Below are 10,038 nucleotides of genomic sequence, written 5' to 3'. Positions count from 1 at the left end.
TAAAAGACGTCGGTTCATATTCAGTTGCTAGATAGAAAGCTTATCATGGAAAAAGGGTTTCTTGATAAGTGGAGATAATGCGGTTGTTCGAACTTGGTCTAAAACAACATAGCAAGAGAAAGGCGATAGTTGGATGATGGATATGTATCAAAATTATGGGACTTTACTCACATCAGTGTAACTCAAAACAACTTTCAAGAGTTGAAGGAAATTTGGACCAGGAATGACGAGTTAGACAGTTATTTATAATAATTATGGGGATTTGCCTTATTTGCTTTGATGTGAAGGTAGACAAGCATTTGTTTCGAGCCTCGCCCAGTTTCGGAATCCTGCTTACAGTTGCTTCACATTTGGAGGTCGATTTGGTGCCTACGATAGAAGAATATGTGGCTTTACTCTGATGTTCAAAGTTTCAAGTAGACAAGGTCTACTCGGCAGCTGTAAATGTGACAACCTTTTCAAAGAAGCTGATGAATATAACAGGGATGAGTGAGCAGTGGGTTGCTGTACAGATTAAGCAAAAGGGATAGCAAGTGCATTCCTTGAAAAGTTTAAAAGATTCAATTCTAACACACCAGATGTGAGAAAGAGGGTAGACGTCTTTGCTTTGAGTATATATGGCTTAGTTGTCTTCCCAAAGCTTTGGGACTGTTGATGAAGAAGTCACCGATTTATTTGACCGGCTTGATAAGAGGGTTACACCAATTCCGGTAATTTTGGTAGAAACCTTCAAGTCATTGAATGCATGCCGAAAAGTGGAGAGGGTAGATTCATTGAATGTGCACAGCTCCTACTTGCGTGGTTTCACAGTCACTTTTGGAAGGTTGATAGGGTTTCGTATCGGGTTTTCTCGAAAGTTATTTACCATTAAAGGAGATTATAGCCACACCGAGGAGAGACGACATTTCGGAGGAGAATTGGATGACAAGTCTTCAGAATCTTCAAGAAGAGGACATCGAGTGGAGAGCCCTTTGGTTGCTTCCGATGAGATCCTGTATAGATGTGGTAATTTTGATTGGGTTCCTTTGCTTGAATTTGGGAGCTGTTGGATATGTCCCATTGCTAGTGCTAGGCAGTATAGGTCAAGGCAATTTATACCTGTGACCCAAGGAATAGCTGATTGTGAATTCTCATACAGGGATGATGGTTATAGAAAAAGATTCAAGAGATATCTAGTGCATGGAAACAAACTCGTCGGATGAAGAGGATAGTCGTGGGTCTGATGAGAACTCCTGAGATAATGAATGGTGGGTTAGGAGGATCAATGATAATACACCTAAGTCAAATAGGAAAACAACCAGTCAATAGAGAAATATTTGCCGGTCGTCTTTTCTGATTGGAAATCATAAGATAAGATTTGAAGAAGAAATGCGGATTTAGAAAAGAAGATAGAACAAATGCAGGAAGAGAAGATGAACTTAAGATTAGACATAGACGTTCAAAGCTTGAAATTGAGAAATAAGAAAAGGGAAAAACAAGGCTGAGGAGGAGTTGGATAGTTTGAAGGCAGATTATAAAAAGTTGCGTCTGTTAATGAGAACTTACGGGCTGGGAAAAACTTCAGAACAGTGGCGAGCAGAAATTCGAGAAAAAGGACAAAGTCGATAGATGGGAACAGAATTAAGAGGTTCAGCACGAAATGAGCTTAGAAGAAGTTTTTAGAAAATCAAAAAGAAAGGCATTAAAGACAGGGATGCGAGTTGAAAGATCTTTTCGTCGTATCGAGATCGAACTTTGCATAGTTGTTGCGTGAGCAAATTGGGAAATGAAGAAAAAGAATAGAGAGTTAGAAACACATTATGAAATTGTAAGACGGATAAATACTTGGAAGCAATTAAATTCGTATAAAGAACAGCTTCACTACTTTCAGAGTCAAGTTAGAGCAGGACTATATTATGGAGGAAGTTGTGGTCCAGATTCGAGAAGTATCGATCATACAGACTTACAGTAAGGTGAGTGCTGAGTGTGCAGTATGATTGGATCAATCCGGGGCAAGCTTGCTTGTTACTGGGAAGATTAGTTCTGACGTAATAGGAAAAATTTATTGTAATTCACTTTTGTAAAAAATTATTTCTAGTAAGTTTTTAATGAATTGAAACAATTGACCTTTTTGTATTCGTTTTGCATTGCATTGCTCATATGATTAAAATATTAGATTCTAATTGATATATATCATCAGTTAATCTAACCACCCTACCAAACCCGCTACAGTACTCGAGCAAAACTAAAGACATGGACCAAAGGATAGAAAGGCTAAACAGTTCCAAAAAGAAATGCAGGATTAGCTTCAACAACAAATGAAAAAGCAGCTTGAGAAGATTCAGCAGAATATGATGGACAAAATGATGGAATCTCAGGGGAAAATGATGACTCAGTTAACTCAGTTGTTGACTGGAGAAACTGATAAGGGAAAGGGCTCTGTGCACAATGTTGAAGAAGGAGACAGTGAGGGGCCTGTTTATCCCCTTAGCTTTACCCCTCTACATGTTGAGGCATATCCGCACAAATCTTCTATCACTATCAAGCCTCAGCAGTTTCAGGCTAGTGCTGCAACACCAATGAATTTTCAAGCTGGATCAGGTTCTAACCCCAGAGACAACCTTGTTAATCCTGTTATCCCTGACTTCGATAAAGCAGCTGGAAAAGAAAAAATGAAGGATGAATTGCCAAAACAGCTAGAAGAAAAGTATAAATGGCTGGAAGAAAAATTTAGAGCGATGGAAAGTACTGAGGGCTACCATGGAATTGATGCTAAAGAACTAAGCTTGGTTCCGAATTTAGTACTCCCTTACAAGTTCAAAATTCCAGACTTTGAGAAGTACAATGGAACTAGTGGCCCCGAAGCTCATATTACCATGTTTTGTAGGTGGATGACTGAGTATGTTAATAACGACCAACTTGTAACACCCCGAACCCGAAACCGACACCGGAGTCGAACACGAGGTGTTAACTGGCTTTAACCCCTTACAAAATTTATTTTCCAGACACTGCCCAATCTGTGTACTAGTCGGCTTAAAAATCATATCTTGAGTTTCGTAACTCGAAAATCAGTTTCGTAATTTTTCCCAGAAACTAGACTCATGTGCCCATCTATGTATTTTTTTCTAGAATTTTTGGTTGGGCCAATTAGTACAGTTTATTAGTCAAAGTCTCCCAAGTTGCAGGGGTCGACTACACTGACCTTTGCCCATTACGATTTGGATATCTCCCTGCACGGGACTTCAATACTGATGCCGTTTGTTTCTATGAAAACTAGACTCAGAGAGGAATCTGTACATATATGGTACGACCCCTAATTATCTCTGGTTAATTTATAATGAATTTCCAAAGTCGGAGCAGGGAATCCAGAAACCGTTCTGGCCCTGTCCCACAAAAATCTGATTATCTCTTAATATACTGCCCATATGATCTTTCGTTACTACCTCGTGAAAGCAGACTCATCGAGCTTCGATTACATAATTTATTCATCAATTAATTCCACTCCTACTATTTTTAGTGATTTTTCGATCTCATGACACTGCTGCTGCCAGCATCTGTTACGAAAGTAACTAGGTCCATTTCATGCCTACCCTTGATCCAACTCAATCGAACATTCGTGCCATTTTCGCATGGCTTAAAGTTTACATGCCATAATTCAAACACGACATACTAGCTTATACATGCCAAAATGATCTTCTAAGCACACTAAGAAGAGAATACCAAAACTTGCTATCCGGTGTGATGACTTCAACGACGGCCCGACCCCGCAAAAATAGATGAGTCCAAGCAACCTATAGTGGGTGACAAGGAAACATCGAGTGAGTTTATAACTCAGTAAGTCATAAGCAATGCACTACCATCTATCAACAACATTATCACAAGAGGAAACAAAATGGAGCGAGACAATTTACTCCATCCATACCGAACCATACCATAGTTCCTCCAACTTATCAACTCAATTTCATATCAATTCATGCATTCACATTCTATATACTCATCAATAGGACATTGAAGCAATTTCATAAATCGATTTATTTTCGTTACAACCAAACGACTATACGGCCTTTCACCCATCCTACGATAAATTTTATGTACGTGACTTCAAGTATATTTGTCACATAGGTTCGAACTTACCGAGCTCAACACCAAGTATAAGCATAGCACCTATTAGCCACGTACTCGAGACACTTACCCGATCCGCTGTCCGCGATCGACTCAATAATGTCGCACACATAGTGTCCATAATGATTCACGAATATTTATTGAGCCCGCACACTCAGTGCTATATAATCAACTCGCACACTTAGTGCTACGTAATCAAATCGCACACTTAGTGCCACATAGTCCATCTCGCACACTTAGTGCCGCATGGTCAATTCGCACACTTAGTGCATCATATTCATTTCGCACACTTAGTGCAACATAGTCAAATCGCACACTTAGTGCTGTACAATTTAATCCCGCGCACTTAGCGCCAATCTCATGGTCATAAATGGTTATCCCGCACGTTTAGTGCCGAGATCAACAACTCATTACATCTTACCTCTTCTCTTTCATTCAACAATTTCATCATCACATACGTACATGCATATATATATGTATATTTATTCATTCCAATCAGCATCAATACATACACATTATGACCATTTGAAATACTACCCACTACATGCTTAATGACTTACTTCGTGTTGGGTAAGACGGTTCCAACTCGGCTACTCGATAACCTTTTCTTTGCCTTTGCTCGATTCACCTCCTTTAGCTCCTTGAGCTAAATCAATAATTTAACTAGTTTAACCATCTTGCTAACCATTCATACTTCAATTACACATGCATATGTATGTTTGTATATTCGGCAATGACAATGGTAATTTAGCAACCCTTAGTTTAACTCATAATTGTTCATAACACATTTAAAGCATCCACTCCATTCCATCATTTTAAAGCACATACATTACTCAATATTATCCAAATTCACATTCGGCATTTTCACAAACACACATGCCGATTTCATTCACTCATTTCTAATGTTAATTAAGAAATGTCGAATGTCACCAACTAAATGGCATACACACTCACCCACATGTATAAAAATCATCCACACCACCTATAGCTCATTCGGCCTTCACCCTTGCTAGTTTTTCCCATTCTTTTGTCGGTTATATATACATAGTCCTAAGGTAGTATCATGAATGGGCTTACATATATTTGTGTATATATATATATGGCCGAATATGCAAAGCTTAACTCAACATCACCTATGTTCCTAAGTGATGGCCGAATATGTATTTCTATATCTATTCATCAACTATATTATTACCTTCAATTTATCTAGTCACACAATTTCATCTCATGAATACTTGACCCAAGTCTCTCAAAAATGAAACAACATCTAAAATGAACATCCCATTTTACCCCATATGGCCAATTACTACATTAGTTACCAAGCTAACAAATTCAACAATTTCAACCTCATTACAACTTCTACCTATCCAATATAACATGAACACAATCCTCCACCCCTAAATTAGATTCGGCAATCACTTAACCCATTTTAACCTCAACCTTCAAGTTAAAAGCAATTAACCACTCACCATATCCTACATTACTATCCATTTTAATGACATTACACATCTACTAAGAGTTTCAAGCTTCTTGGCCGAACTTCAACCTCAAAATCCTAAGTCCAATCTATAGGATGAGTAGAATTTAAACTAACCATCTCAAACATGCATAGATTTTCAAGAATCCTTCAATACATACCTCATTCTAGTTGTATGCATGGCCAAACCTCTTAGAAACCTTTCCCCTTGGCACCGAATTTTCAAGAGCTTCTTAATCAACTTGAAGATGACCAAATGCCTTAGTTTCACTTTCTTCTTTTCTTTCTTCTCAAGTCACGGCAATGGGGGGGGAGAACATGGATGAGACAACTTTGTTCTCATCACCCCTCCCTTTTCATTTCTTTATTACTAACCCTTTATTATATTTTTTTCTCCCATAACACACTAACACAACATGTTTCCAACATGTTTCACCCCATAACATTTTGTCCACTCTCATGCTCATGGCCGGCCACTACTAAATGGGGGGGGGGGAAATTGACATGCAAGTCCCCCCTTTTTCTTACATGCACTAATAGATCCTTATGCTTTGACCTATCATATTTCAAAATTTTCTCACATAAGTCCTATTTACAAAATTCACCTACAATTAATCAAAATTCAAATATGAAATTTTCACACATGCATATATACATATAATAAGCATCAAATATGACAGCTAATTATTTTTATGACTCGGTTTAGCGGTCCCGAAACCACTTCCCGACTAGGGTAAATTTTGGGTTGTTACAACTCTCCCCCACTTAAGAAATTTTCGTCCCCGAAAATCTTACCGGTAAATAGGTTTGGGTATCGTTCTTTCATCGAGCTCTCAGTTTCCCAAGTAGCTTCCTCAATCCCATGTTTGAGCCATAACACCTTCACTAACGGAACCCTTTTGTTTCGCAACTCCTTTACCTCATGAGCTAGATACGTATCGGTTCTTCTTCATAACTCATATCGGCTTGAATTTCAACCTCTGATGGGCTAATTATATGCGACGGATCAGATCGATAGCGTCGAAGCATCGAAACATGAAAGACATCGTGAATCTTTCAAGCTCAGGGGGCAAAATCAATCTATACGCAACTGGCCCCACTCGTTCGGAGATTTCGTACGGCCCAATGAATCTCGGGCTCAACTTGCCCTTACGGCCAAACCTAAGTACCTTTTTCCAAGGCGAAACTTTAAGGAACACTTTATCTCCCACCTGATATTCAATGTCCTTCCGTTTCAGATCCGCATACGATTTCTGACGATCTGTGGCTACCTTCAGACTTTCACGGATTACTTTTACTTTCTGTTCGGCATCTTTAATCAAATCAACTCCGAAAATTTTACTTTCACCGAGCTCGGTCCAAAACAATGGTGTACGACATTTACGACCGTACAAAGCCTCGTAAGGTGCCATCTTAATACTTGATTGAAAACTATTGTTGTAAGCGAATTCAATCAAGGGTACATACCGTTCCCATGAACTACTGAACTCGAGGATGCAACATCTCAACATATCCTCAAGTATCTGAATTATCCGCTCGGTTTGACCATCGGTTTGGGGGTGAAAAGCGGTGCTAAAATGCAGCTTGGTACCCAAAGCTTCTTGCAATTTCTTCCAAAATCGCGAAGTGAATCTCGGATCTCTATCCGACACGATAGAAATAGGTACTCCATGTAATCTCACAATCTGAGTAACATACAATTCGGCTAGTTTATCCAATGAAAAATCCGTACGTACGGGGATGAAGTGAGCCGACTTAGTCAGCCTATCAACGACAACCCAAATCGCATCCTTCTTACTTGCGGACAATGGCAGTCCGGACACAAAGTCCATTGTGACTCGGTCCCATTTCCACTCGGGTATCATGATCGGCTGAAGTAATCCTGAAGGCACTTGATGTTCCGCTTTCACTTGTTGACATATTAAACATCTCGAAACAAAGTCGGAGATGTCTCGCTTCATACCATGCCACCAAAACCGACGTTTCAAGTCGTTGTACATTTTCGTGCTCCCCGGGTGAATTGACATTCGGCTACAATGGGCTTCGTTCAGGATCATCGGAATGAGTTCCGAATTCCTTGGAATGCACAAACGACTTCTAAACCTCAAACAACCATCATCATCAATCTGAAACTCCGATTCCTTGTTCAGAACACACTCAGCTCGCTTTGCACCCAATTCATCATCAACTTTCTGAGCTTCACGAATTTGATGAGTCAATAATGGTTTGGCTTTTAATTCAGCTGCTAACACATTGTCAGGTAGAACAGACAAGTGTACATTCTTCGCTCGCAAAGCAAACAGTGATTTCCGGCTTAAGGCGTCCGCAACCACATTAGCCTTTCCCGGGTGGTAATCAATGACAAGCTCGTAATCCTTCAACAACTCAAGCCAACGTCTTTGTCGCAGATTCAAGTCTCGTTGAGTCATCAAATATTTGAGATTTTGTGATCCGAAAACACATGGCACTTCTCGCCAAACAAATAATGTCGCCATATTTTAGTGCAAACACAATGGCGGCTAGTTCGAGATCATGGGTCGGATAATTTCTCTCGTGTGGCTTCAATTGTCTTGACGCATAGGCCACAACTCGACCTTCTTGCATCAATACGCAACCCAACCCAAGTAGGGATGCGTCACTATAAACGACAAACTCTTTACCCGATTCGGGTTGCACCAAAATTGGAGCTTCAGTCAGATGAGTTTTCAGTTGATCGAAGCTTTTCTGACATTTCCCCGTCCATTCGAACTTAACATCCTTCTGAAGTAGCTTCGTCATTGGTGTGGCTATCATCGAGAAACCTTTGACAAATCGTCGGTAATAACCGGTGAGCCCTAGAAAGCTCCGGACTTCGGTAACATTTCTCGGAGGCTTCCAGTTAAGTATGGCTGAAATTTTGCTCGGGTCAACTCGAATACCCGATGCGGATACCACATGACCCAAGAAGCTAACCTCTCTTAACCAGAACTCACACTTACTGAACTTAGCATATAACTGCTTATCCCGCAAAATTTGCAACACTTGCCTCAGATGCTCAGCATGTTCGGTCTCATCTCTTGAATAGACCAAGATGTCATCAATAAACACAACTACGAACCGATCCAAATACGGCCTAAAGATCCGATTCATCAAATCCATAAACACCACAGGGGCATTAGTGAGCCCAAACGGCATCACTAAGAACTCATAGTGACCGTACCTCGTTCTGAAAGCAGTTTTGGGTACGTCCGAATCTCGAATCCGCAACTGATAATAACCCGCTCTCAAATCTATCTTTGAAAACACCGATGCCCCCTTTAATTGATCGAACAGATCATCAATACGCGGCAACGGATATTTATTCTTTATCGTCACTTTATTCAGTTGACGATAATCAATGCACAACCTCATGGTTCCGTCCTTCTTTTTCACGAACAATACTGGTGCACCCCAAGGTGAGAAACTCGGTCGAGCGAAACCTCTATCCGTCAATTCTTGCAACTGAGCTTTCAACTCTTTAACTCGGTTAGTGCCATACGATACGGAGCGATCAAATAGGCGTAGTTCCAGGTACAAGCTCAATACCAAACTCTACCTCCCGAACAGGTGGCAAACCCGGTAACTCTTCAGGAAAGACATCCGGGTATTCACAGACCACCGGCACCGATTCGGGTTTCTTTTCTAACTCATTGTCATCAAGTACATACGCGAGGTATGCTTCGCACCCTTTCCTTACATATTTCTGGGCCACATTGCTGATATTACAGCTGGCAACCCCTTAAGTCCGCAGACTTAACTCGGATTATTTCGTTATTTGCGCACCTCAATCGATAGTCTTGCTTTTGCAATTCACAACCGCATCATGCGCGGTTAACCAATCCAAACCAAGAATAACATCAAACTCGTCGAACGGCAAAAGCATCAAATCAGCCGGAAAACAGGATTCTCGGATTATTAGAGGGCATCTCTTACACACTTTATCAACAAGTACGCATTGACCCAAAGGGTTTGATACTCGAATTACGAGCTCAGTAGACTCAACAGGTAGAGTCTTACTGGTTGCTAAGGTTTCGCATACATATGAATGAGTAGAACCAGGGTCAATCAATGCAATCACATTAGTATCAAAGAGAGTGAAGGTACCAGTGATGACGTCGGGGGAGGATGCCTCCTCTCGTGCGCGAATGGCATATGCTCTAGCAGGAGTACGGTTCTCGGCGCGATCGGCCGTATCAGAGGCCCCCCTCTGACTACCACCCCTGCCTCCTAATATTCTCGGTGGTCTACCTCTAGATGTCACTCCACTAGGTCTTGCACCTTGAATCTTATTCTTCTCATCCAGCTCCGTGCAATCTCTAATGAAGTGGTCCTTCGAACCACATCCGTAACAGGCCCTGTTAGTAGACTTGCCCCAACATTCACCTAGGTGTCGTCTTCCACATTGGGGACATTCAGGTTTCTCGTGACGATTATTGCCCACA

Source organism: Gossypium hirsutum, chromosome D03 (genome assembly GCF_007990345.1).
Source record: "Gossypium hirsutum isolate 1008001.06 chromosome D03, Gossypium_hirsutum_v2.1, whole genome shotgun sequence".
NCBI classification, from domain to species: domain Eukaryota; kingdom Viridiplantae; phylum Streptophyta; class Magnoliopsida; order Malvales; family Malvaceae; genus Gossypium; species Gossypium hirsutum.
Note: the sequence above shows the minus strand (reverse complement) of the source record.